At 40.2% G+C, this 11,327-nt stretch overlaps 1 protein-coding gene across 2 annotated transcripts in view; it reads left to right on the top strand.

Annotated features, from left to right (window-relative positions):
• Positions 1 to 42: 42 nt before the first annotated feature.
• plgrkt (plasminogen receptor, C-terminal lysine transmembrane protein) overlaps positions 43 to 11,327 on the top strand; it is a 74,284-nt gene continuing 62,999 nt past the window's right edge. Inside the window, exon 1 of one of the 2 annotated variants that reach the window (XM_043715295.1) lies at positions 43 to 62. The gene's annotated coding sequence lies outside the window, so the exon portion shown is untranslated. Of the gene's footprint in view, positions 63 to 95; positions 105 to 11,327 lie in introns of those variants that run through there. The other variant, XM_043715298.1, reaches the window with a different exon arrangement.

Raw genomic sequence — 11,327 nt, 5'->3', positions numbered from 1 at the left:
TCAACTATCCACATTGAATCTTTTTGCTAATTAAGATGTACATGTAAATGTAATCAAAGAAGGTAGGTAATGTTAAGCTTCGGAGCCCACTTGGTGAACTGCTGGTACGTGCTAATTTTCACATGACTGATCAAAAACTGCTGAGACTGCAGATGGCCAATTAATGTTATCGAAGGGTTGACGAATATAGTTCGACTCTTTTGTTAGCAGAGCTTTGTTAGGCCTAGAAAGAAGGATGACTTTTACAACTTTCATCTTTTAAGCTGAACCCTTTTTTCATTATTTTTACTTGTTTGACAAATGCTTCATAAAGAATTACTTTTACTTGCCCATATTTACACGGGTTACCTCTCACAAAGTTTATATATTGTCTTCTAAATGCATATAGTAAAAATAAGCAATGTTGCCATCATGTTTTAATTATTTGTTCAGTGGAATATGGATGTTCAGTCGCGAGGCTAGCATTTGTTGCCTGAAAGTGAGTTGCCTTCTGGAACTGCTGCAGTCCATGAGGTGTGGGTATACTCACAGTGCTATTTGAGAGAGAGATACAGGTTTCTGACCAAGAGACCATGAAAGAACAGTGAAATGGTTCCAAGTCAGGGCAATATGTGGCTTGGGGGAGTTTGCACTTAGTGGTATCTTCAATATCTGCTTGTCCTTCAAGGTGATAGAGGCCTGGAAAACCGCTGAAGATGCCTCAGTGAGTTGCTTGTGCAGTGTATCTGTGGGTAGGATACGTAGCTGGTGTTTTGTATCGATGGAATGACAATCCAGTGGGCTGCCTTGTCCAGGACGATATTGAGCTTATTGAGTGTTGTTGGTGGTGATGAACCTATTCAGACTTGCAGAATGTGAAAAGTAAAAAAGAATGACATTAGTTTGGAATTCCCTCCCTAATTGTGTTGTGACTCTACCTATAGAACATGGACTACAGCAATTTAATTCTTGAAACTGCCGTTTCAAGACTACCTCAAGGGCAACTAGGGATTGACAATGAATACTGGCCCAGCCAACGACACCCACATCCCATGAGTGAATAAAAATTCTTTTGGCAAAATTATTTTATGCTTCTTTCATATTCTTGGTTTTATTGTGCTGCTCAAGAATTTGCAGAGTTTCTGAGGTAGAGGAATCAGTAATTTTTATTTAAGATACATCTTACAGTAGTTTCATTTTGCCTTGAGATCAGCAAGAGAGAACAAGATAATGTAATATTGTATCCCTTCCTGTGATGCTGTGTCATGTTGTACTAGCATATCAGACAGTCAGATCTAAGCTATTATACTGCAGCTTACAGTATTTCAGCTTATTCCCCTATATTACAGCATCTTTCAATCTTTATATACCCTGACTGACCTCTGCCATTCCCAGACAATCGCATTTTTATGGCTGCTTATTTCTTGCCTAGATGAGTCAGAACCTCCTCCACATTCTTTTCTGTATTTTTGGTGCAGAAAATATCATTCTTTGCAGTGCAGTCTCACCCTTTCCTCGGGCTGTTTAGCTGCTGCTATTCTACCAAGGCATTGTGCTTGACCCAAACTTTAAAATCTACACCCAAAAGTCTCAAGAGACCCTTCAAAACTGCTCATCTTTATCCTTAACTCACGTGTATCAACCCTAAAATTCTTATTCCCTCTGAATTTCAGGGCAAGTTTTTGGGAGGGGAAGGGATGAGAATGGAGGCAGGCAGACAATGCTTGCCATTTGTCCAACATTATTCAATCCCCCAACCATGCAAAAGACGCAAAGCCATTGTCAATGAGGGTGGATCAATTGCAGAATTGTTACCCATCCACAAACAGTGGTCGCTTAAAGTCAGTGATTAAGGATTGACTAGAATTTACTGACAGGCTTACAGGGCCCCTAACTAGTGTTGCAAACACAGCAACTGCCTTGGGATGGAATCCCAACAACTAGCCCTGGGGCCTATTGCTTCAGCAAGCCTTTGAGGCTTCTCTATAACACACCCATAGTTACTGTGGAGGATTTCATCCCTACCTAGTGAACTCCATCCAGCTGTGACCATTCTGCTTTCAAATATTTTAAAAGTTCAGAGGGAACACCTCTCTTCTCTTTTTCAGATGGAGGATTTCCCCCCACCTTACTTATCTGCAATGGCAGGCTGCAGCTTCTTCCGGGTTGAAAAATCTCCTATTGGCTCCCCAGCTTGGACAGGGGGTGACTCCCTGCAGATGCCCCATTGTCCTATGATTAGTCGCTTGATTCCTGCAGACAATCCACATGTTTGCAATTGGGTTAATTCCAGCAAATTCAGATTGAGGCTCTTAACCCAATCTTAGGTGTTTCATATCTCAATTATATCTTGTAACAGCCTAAAGCAAATGACCAACCAACTCCTGTGGTCATTAATTGCCTAGTCCCAAGGTGCAAGATCAAGAATTTTAATCTAGCTTTGTGCTTCCCATACGTTCAAAATGTGGGGGACAAGAACTAAAATAGGCCATTTAGCCCCAGCAGCCAGTTGCTCTATTCGGCTGGATAAAGGCGAATCTGTACCTCTGTTTGCAACCCTTGATAAACAAAAATCAACAATCTAAGTTTTGAATTTTTCAATTGACATCAACTCAGGAGCTTTTTGGAGGAGAGAGTTCCAGATTTCTTTGTCCACTGTGTAAAGACCTGAATCCTGAACGAACTAGTTCAAATTTTAAACTGCCCCATCGAAAGAAATACTACCTCTCGATCTAACCAAGTTGCTGTGGTAGTCAGAAATGCCAAAATTAGATCACCTTTGCTCATTGATATTCAGGCTGAAGCTGCACATTCTTGCCCTCACAGTTTGCTGAGCTTCAATACTGTACAACATTATCTCACTGTCCTACTCTCTTTGGCCACATTGACTCCCAAATCCACAATACACAAATACAAGACCTTCTTCCGTTCTAGTGTTATGACCTTCTCGACTACTTCATTTTTTTCAATCTGTCCTTGCATTCCTTCATTTCTTCCCACTTTTGGATGTTTTGGCTCTAAACCTCCTCCACCAATGCAAACAGGAGACAAAGGTAAATAACATGGTTTGGAATCTTGTTAAAGTAGAGGCCTTACAGCGAGAGACCTGCACTGACTCATGGAATTAAGGCTTTCTCAAACTAATGTCAATTAGCCACTGGAGAGGCCATCAGCAGGGCTTCACCAATTAGAGGCTGGCATGGCCCACACTTCGCAGTGTCAATGCCAAATGGGCATTCAGGGTCACAGTGGTCCAAGGTGTAAGGACAGTTTTTTTTTGGAGGGGGCAATGGGAGAGGGTGACAGGGAATTTGGAAGCATGGACAGGGGGTGACTCCCTGCAGATGTCCCATTGTCCTATGATTAGTCACTTGATTCCTGCAGACAATCCACATGTTTGCAATTGGGTTAATTCCAGCAAATTCAGATTGAGGCTCTTAACCCAATCTTAAATGTTTCATATCTCAATTATATCTTGTAACAGCCTAAAGCAAAAGTGACAAAATATTTGAAAAATTAATAGGACTAAAGGCAAACATGTCACCAGGACCTTATAGCTCAGATCCAAATTCTTTCCAGGAAGTAATAGCAAATCGTGGAAGCATTTGGTTGAAATATTCCAGAACTCACTAGGGTCCAGTGTGGGGGAGCAGAGGTTTTCCTGTGGATTGGAAATCTCTAAAGAGACACATCAGTTCAAGAAGAGAGGGAAAGGGAAAGTAGGAAAAATTTAGGACAGTTTGTCTAATACCCATCATTTGGAAAATGCTAGAGTCCATTATTAAATAGAATTAGCAGGACATTTAGGAGAGTTTAATGCAATCAAACAGACAATGATTTTGTAAAAATAAAATCATGTTAGACACATTTGCTCATGGTCTTTGAGGATATAATATTCAAAACTAATAAGATGGAACCTGTAGATGTAGCGCATTTAGATTTTCAGTAGGCATTTGATAGGGTGCCTTCCATTATTTGCTATCTGTACTAATGACATGGAAGAGGGGACAGACTGTCAAGTGTATAGCTAGGGGAAAGTGAGGGCTGCAGATGCTGGAGATTAGAGTCGAGAGTGTGGTGCTTGAAAAGCGCAGCAGGTCAGGCAACATCCGAGGAGCAGGAGATTCGACATTTCGGGCATAAGTCCTTCATCAGGAAGGATGAAAGGCTTATGACTAAAACGTTGATTCTCCTGCTTCTCTGATGCTGCCTGACCTGCTGTGCTTTTCAAGCACCACACTCTCGACTGTCATGTATGTAAATCTGCTGATGGTACAAAAATATGTGGGAGGGCGTGTTATAATGAGGATTTTAGGAATTTGCAGGGGGATTTAGATATTGAGTGAATGTGCAAAACTTGGCAGATGCAGTTTTAAGTGGGAAAGTGTGAATTTCATGCTCTTTGATAGCAAAAGGCAGACTATTATTTAAAAAAAGAGACTCCAAAATGTGCAACACAGAGTGAATTAGCTGTTCGTATACAAGAAAAAAAGCAGCATGCAGGTGCAGCTAATGATTAACCAGGCCATTGGTTTTTACTGCTGAAGGTTGGACTCTAAAAATAGGGAAATCTTAATCCAGCTGTACAGGATGTTGGTGTGGCTTCATCTGGAGTACTGTGCACAGTTTTGGTCCCCTTATTTAAGGAAGGATATACTGTCAGGCAGTTCAAAAGAGGTTTATTAGGCTGATTCCTGACATGGGAGGGTTGACTTTATCAAGAATGACTAAATAGATTAGATGTTTATTCATCAGAGTTCAGGAGAATGAGGGGTGATCTTATTGAAATGTACAAGATTCTGAAGGGACTTAACAGGGTAGATATTGAGAAGATGTTTCCAAGAAGATGTTGGCCTTGACCTAGGGGATATAGTTACAGAATAATGTCAGATACATTAGGGATATTTAAGGGACTCTTGGATAGGTACATGGAAGTGAGTACAATGAAGGGTATGTAGGTTAGTCTGATCTTAGAGTAGGATAGAAGGCCGGCACAACATCGAGGGCTGAAGGGCCTGTTTTGTGCTGCACTGTTCTGTGTTCTATGTAATAAAGGGACTCATTTAAAACTGAGACAAATAATTTAATCTCCAAAAGGCTAGTGAATGTCTGGAATTAGAGAATTATCGAGGCTACATCAGTGAAAGTATTTAAAGAGGAGGTTGTTATGGACCAGGCCAGACCCCCTCAAGAAAGTAGCCCAGATTTTAACTTTGCTAATTGTTTTAAGCAAGTGTAACATGCTTAAAACAATTGCAACCAGGAGGGATGCAATTGGTCAAATCATGTCATTTTAAACACAACAGAATTTATTTACAAGAGTACCAAATGGAACACAAACAAAAGAGAACAGGATACTGAATAACTTAACCTATCTGAAAACCCAACAGATCATCCCAACTTAATGAAGCTGTTCCAAATACTTGCAACAATCCTCATAAACACCCCTTGGCACAAAAGGTAAAATCAAACACAGGGTCTTACAGAAGAGAAGTGAGAGAGAGAGGAGGATCAGCCTGGACCTGCTTCTTTGGGTACAGCAGCTTTTTCAACACTACTGCTTAAAAACCAAGCCAAACAAGGGAAAAGCTGAGCTGGGAGAATTGGCTATTCCCCCCTCATTGTACGTATTTCTTTTCAAAAGCTTGAAAGACTGTTGCCTATAATCAAACTGGCCTTAAAACCGTTAACCTTAGACTTTTGGGAGTTGTGTTTTTTACAACCTCTCTGGAAAAAAAACCAAGAACAGCATTACCTTGTTAAAGGAGCAGCTTCATTACAAGGTAAATAGATTCCTGAACTATCGAGGAGTTGTGCTGAACTGGCATAAAAGAAGAGTTGAGGCCTAGGGCAGATCAGCCATGATCTTATTGACTGGCTGGGCAAGCCTGAGGAGCTGAATTGCCTACTTGTGCTTTTATTTCTTATGTTTGTAATTGGCTACTTAAGGGTCTCAACTGATGGTGGGATGGGGAGGCTGACCACAGACTAAAGGTTTAAAGAGGCAGCTTATCCCATCTTCTCATCGGTAATAAGGACAAGCAATACATCCTGGTCCAGTCAGTGATGCTTGCATTCCCATGAATTTTTTTTTAATATATATAAAGGGCCTTGCCACCCAAAATGTGCAGCCAGGAAGGTGACAGAACTTAAGTGCACCATCATGTCACCTCATTAAGTGGTGTTTCACCTTCAAATTGACTGTCTCTGGGAACAAAAGATTCCACCATGTTTTCTCTCACTTGGCTTTCTTGTCTTCCTGATACTGATTCTCTGCTTCGCCCCCGCTGTGTCTCTTGCTTTTGTCACCCTCCAAAATCTTAAACTCTGACATCTGGAATGTGAAATTCCTATATTTAAAAATAATCTTTTCATTACTTTATTAATGTCAACCTTCCTGCTCATTATAAATTCCTTTCACCATACTCTTGAGACAATTATGCAACTGTACAATGTGACCCCTGGGTGGCACTGTAATATCTCTTCCACACATATTGTGTAAGATCCTTTAGGAAACTATTTTCAGTGAGGTTTTTTATTCACCATTTTTTCTCAGTAACTAATAATTCTAATATCCAAATTAAGGGTCCAAGCAAACTGACAATTCAAAGCAATACATATATCACAGCACAATGATGTGAATTGATTGTCATTTAATTCCTTCATTGAAGTTTTGCTTGAAGATATGTCCCTTGTCAAAAACCTGGGCTTGAACTTGGACCTATTTGCTCTGGGGGTGAGTTACATTACAATTGTGCATTATGAACATGTACAGAACATTTTCTAATATCCATGAATCAGTTGTGCAAATGGAATACTTATCATTATCTCCTGACAGTTTCAGCTATTTTTAAAATCCAGTCCAGACGAAAAAACATTTTTATAGTGCCTTTCGCCAGTTCAGGACATCCTAGAATATGATCCAGCCAATGATGTAGGTTAAGGGACTGTGTTGTTTTTCAAGTTGTGCTAGGAGAGCGTTGACGTCCATTTCAGGGGACATGCAAGACCTTAACATAGCAAATAGCTTATCAGAAGGACAACACGTGATGGTGTAACACTCCCTCGGCAGTGCCCTGTCAGCCAAGATTAGCAGCTTGTCGTTGGAGTGATGCTCAACCTCAGAACTTTCTGAATCATGGGCATCAGTGTTTGAAGGCAGTCTTTTGTTTTCAGAGAGGGCATTGGTGCTCTGGTAGCCCTTTATAGTGGTCACATAATGTTAGTTTAAAAGAAATTCCATATCAAGTGAGGGGGCACAGTTGGGTTTGAGGGTTGTAGAGATGTTTGCTCTTAATATTTCACATAGATGTTGATCTTGAAGGGAGGTACAACAGAAACATGTTTGCCATAATTACATTTTGTTGATTATAATTGTTGTATGCTCATAACTTTAGTTTTCAAGGAGTCAACAGTGTAAATCAGGATAAGGTTTTTCCGGAGCTGCGTTGGTCATATGTAGTTGCATTATATTCAATTATTCAGCATACAAGCTGAAAGCAATTAGCAGGTTAGAAATCCTGTATATGCCCTTTTCATAAATCTGATGCATTAATTCTTGACTTATGACTAATAGATATATCTTGAGTAAATAGTTACAAACATATTGAGACAGACAAGATAAAACGTAACATTTTAAAACTTCAAATCTAATTCCAAGTATCAATTCTATGTCTGGGCGACATAATTCATCAGATATGAAAAAATACGCATGGAACATTATGAAACAGTGATACTGTTTGAAGGTCCCATTCAATTTTATAGAGTCGTAGAATCATTGAGATGTACAGAATGGAAACAGACACTTCAGTCCGACTCATCCATGCCGACCAGATATCCGAACCTAGACTTTGGCCCATATTCCTTGAAACACTTCCTATTCACATACCCATCCAGATGCCTTTTAAATGTTGTAATTGTACCAGCCTTTACTGTAGGTCCCATGCCAACTGAGGTGCTACAGACATTTGAGCCAGTTCAAAACTTCAGAAATTGTTTGTTGCTGTGATATTATGACATGGTTGAGGTCTGACATGTTAAGAAATATATTGTTTAAAAATTAATCATGTAATTGTCTCCAACTTTCTCTTGAGCTATTGAAATCCACATTGTCTTGATTTAAACTCCTTCATAGATAGCAGATAATGACCCTACACCAAATGCTGTCAGGGTCTGTTGGTTTAATAAAACATTGCACTAATTTGCAACTTTTCCTGAACCATATCCCGGTAAAGTTTTAGATTGTTTTTCTCCTCCTGCTCCGACTGCTCACAAAATAAAAGTATGTGAAAGAAAAGCTACATGCACATGTTATGCCTGTTTTCGATGCTGCATCAGAGTTGATTATCCTTGCTCACACTTGGTGCACTGAATGCCATCTTTAACATTTAATGATGGGATGAGTATTCTAATTCATTCAGAATCAACACTGTACTGAACTCAAATCCCCTTGTTGCTGACTGAATCAACCAAAAGGGGCACGACCTATACCACATGCTTGTATCTAAACCTTACTGAGAAGACTCTTCCCTTGTTTTCTCCCCACAAAGTTTCTGATCACAGCTATACCACTGGAACTAACTACAAATTATTTTCCTCGAGAGAAACAAAATTGGAAAGAGATTCATATTACTTGGTAGTTACTCCATAACAGAGAGGAGTTCGTAGGTGACAGGCAGAGAATAGATGATGGAGTGGTGCATCTGGAATATTACATGCACAATCATATACCTCCCAGAGTGAAGGTAATCCTTCATTAATAGCAAACGCTCAAGGTGGGCGGAAGATCTTTGCAATGTGTGGGAGTGGGGTGGCAGAGGTGAGTGTGCAGTTACAAGTACACTCAATGGAGAAACTCAAGGGAGTCCCTGTCAAACACCAATAAATTGCATGGATACTATGTTCAGCTTCTCCTCCCTTGAAGACAGCAATATTGCTCACTGACTCCTGGGTCTTATGTCAGCAAGCTTCCAGAAATGTCAGAAGCTGGAGCAAATTATGCATTGAAGAGCAGCTCCTGTAGTGGTGTGATGACTTTTCTGCACTTCCTTTGTGAGGGGTTTCAGGACTGAGAGGGCCTCAGCATTCTTGGGATCTCCTGCATAGATGCACCCTCCTCACGTGACCTGCTAGAGCTGATGAAATGCCTGAGTGAAGGAGAGGGAAGATTGAGTGACAGTACCCCCTTGGGGTCTCCTGGAATGAACCCTCCAGGGCAGCTTCATAGCACTTCCAATCGCTGTGGGTGTGCAATAGTCTGTTCCTGAATGCTTTGAGGAAAAAGGGGGCACCTGGAGTGAAGCTGAAGTACCTCAAACCCCTCCCACCTAGCCATTATGCAGTGCATCCATTAGCACAGCGGGTGGCTGCAGGCATGTCAGGCAGCTGTTCAGTGTTCTGCTCTAACTGAAACATATCTCGGTGGAGATAGCCAGGCGTTGGTATATAAGAATCATAAGGTCGAGTGAACTCGGCTGGAATCCTCTACCTTTTCCTCTCGTCTAACGTGGACTTCTGGTTTCTCTGCCATCTGTTGTATTGCCTGTCTGTGCCTCTCCAGCAGATTTCTTCTGGCCGAATCCTGTGGTCCATCATCTTCATGAGGCCCTGCAGACGCATGATCATTATGAGAGGGGCTCCTGCTGCTGTCCCTAGGAAATTGGATCTAAAGTCGGCAATCTAAACTAGCCTGGAAGATCACCTTACTGACATTACACACTGCCAAAGTGTTTACATTGTGATCACAGATACTACTGTCATTTGAAATGAATCACCTTGAGTCGGAAACCTTTTCCAGAAATCCACTACTTTCAGGGGACAGAAGATCTCACATCCAACCTACCCAAACACAGCTTATGAACTCCCAATCCCTTGCCCCTTTCCAGCCGATTGAATTGAAATAATTGCCAGTTCTAACAATAATTAGCAAACAAAATCCAAACATTTCATTAATTTACATACCTCTTCAGTCAATTCCTAAACATTTGGCTCATTGAGCCTATCTTGGTAACTAAAATATTTTAAACTGAAAATTTGTATCAATCCTCAAAGGTGCTCAATGTTATTCTGGTATTCAGTCACATCAGGTTATGATATATTTTACTTCACGATGGCAAAGTGAATGTTCTCTGATTAGTGTTCATATTATTCACTAGGCTTGAAAGCAAGGCTGTGAATAAAAATTGCTTTTTCCAAATTTTAAAAATGTGGATAAAATCATCTCCATTTGGGAAAAAAAATGTGAAAACCAGAGAAGACTAAACACAAAATGTTTCTGCTGACAGCAATAGTTACTTTACTTTTTTTGTTCATTATAGCAATGCATGTTGACACTGTTGAGCAGACTAATCTTAAAGTGAAATCAGAATGAGTTCATGACCAAATTGGATGCTATATTAAGAAATGGTAATTTGAACTGGTATATGAGATGTCTAATTTGCTGGGATATATAATCGAATCTCATGAACTGAGGACAAATATTGATCTGGTTAGGAAATTAGCTGAGTGACAGGAAACAGGCAGGACAATTAATAAGACTGGCAACTAGTGACTTAGGGGTACCCTGAAAGCATCTGTGTTCATTTTTATTTTAAATGATGGGATAGAAAGCCATATGTCCACATTTGCAGATGGAGCAGAAAGAGGTAACTTTGTATGCAGAGTAGATGGAAGCATAAAATTACAAAGAGAGATTAATTGACTCATGAATGAACAAAACTTGATCAAATGGATTCCAGAGTCAACAAGTGTTATGTCACTCTTTTTAAATCCAAGGAGGATAAAACAGGGTAATTTCTAAATTGTGAGAAGCTAGGAACAATGGAGCTTCAGAGAAGAGTTTGTGGTCTAGGTAAGCAAATCATAAAAATGTCATGAACATGTACAGAAAATAAGCAGAAAAGATGAATGAATCTTATCCTTTATATTTCAAGGGTTCGAATACAATAGAGTAGAAGACATGTTCCAGCTTTACAAAGCCCTGGTTAGACCACATCCGGAGGATTGTGAAGAGTTCTGGCTACCGAAAGTCAGGAAAGATATATGGGCCTTGAAAGGAGTGTAGCATGTGCCTTCCACAATTACATCTGGCCTCCAAGGATTCAATTACAAAGAGAGGTTTCACAAATTGGTGGTGTATTCCCAGGAATTTAGAAGGTCAAGGGATGCTTTGTTTGCAGTTTTCATGATATTATGGGGAACTAGTAGGTTGGATTGGATTTTGTGTTTTTTTTTCAGATGAATACGCCAGCTACCTTGTCGTAATTACTATCTGTTCCAGTGTGTGTTACTTGACAGGGTTATTTGAACAAATTTGCTGCTCCCATCCTCCTTTGCCTTTGCTCTGTCTT

The sequence above is a fragment of the Chiloscyllium plagiosum genome, chromosome 2 (assembly GCF_004010195.1).
Source record: "Chiloscyllium plagiosum isolate BGI_BamShark_2017 chromosome 2, ASM401019v2, whole genome shotgun sequence".
In the NCBI taxonomy this organism is placed as follows: Eukaryota; Metazoa; Chordata; class Chondrichthyes; order Orectolobiformes; family Hemiscylliidae; genus Chiloscyllium; species Chiloscyllium plagiosum.
This window is presented reverse-complemented; position numbering and strand designations above follow the sequence as displayed.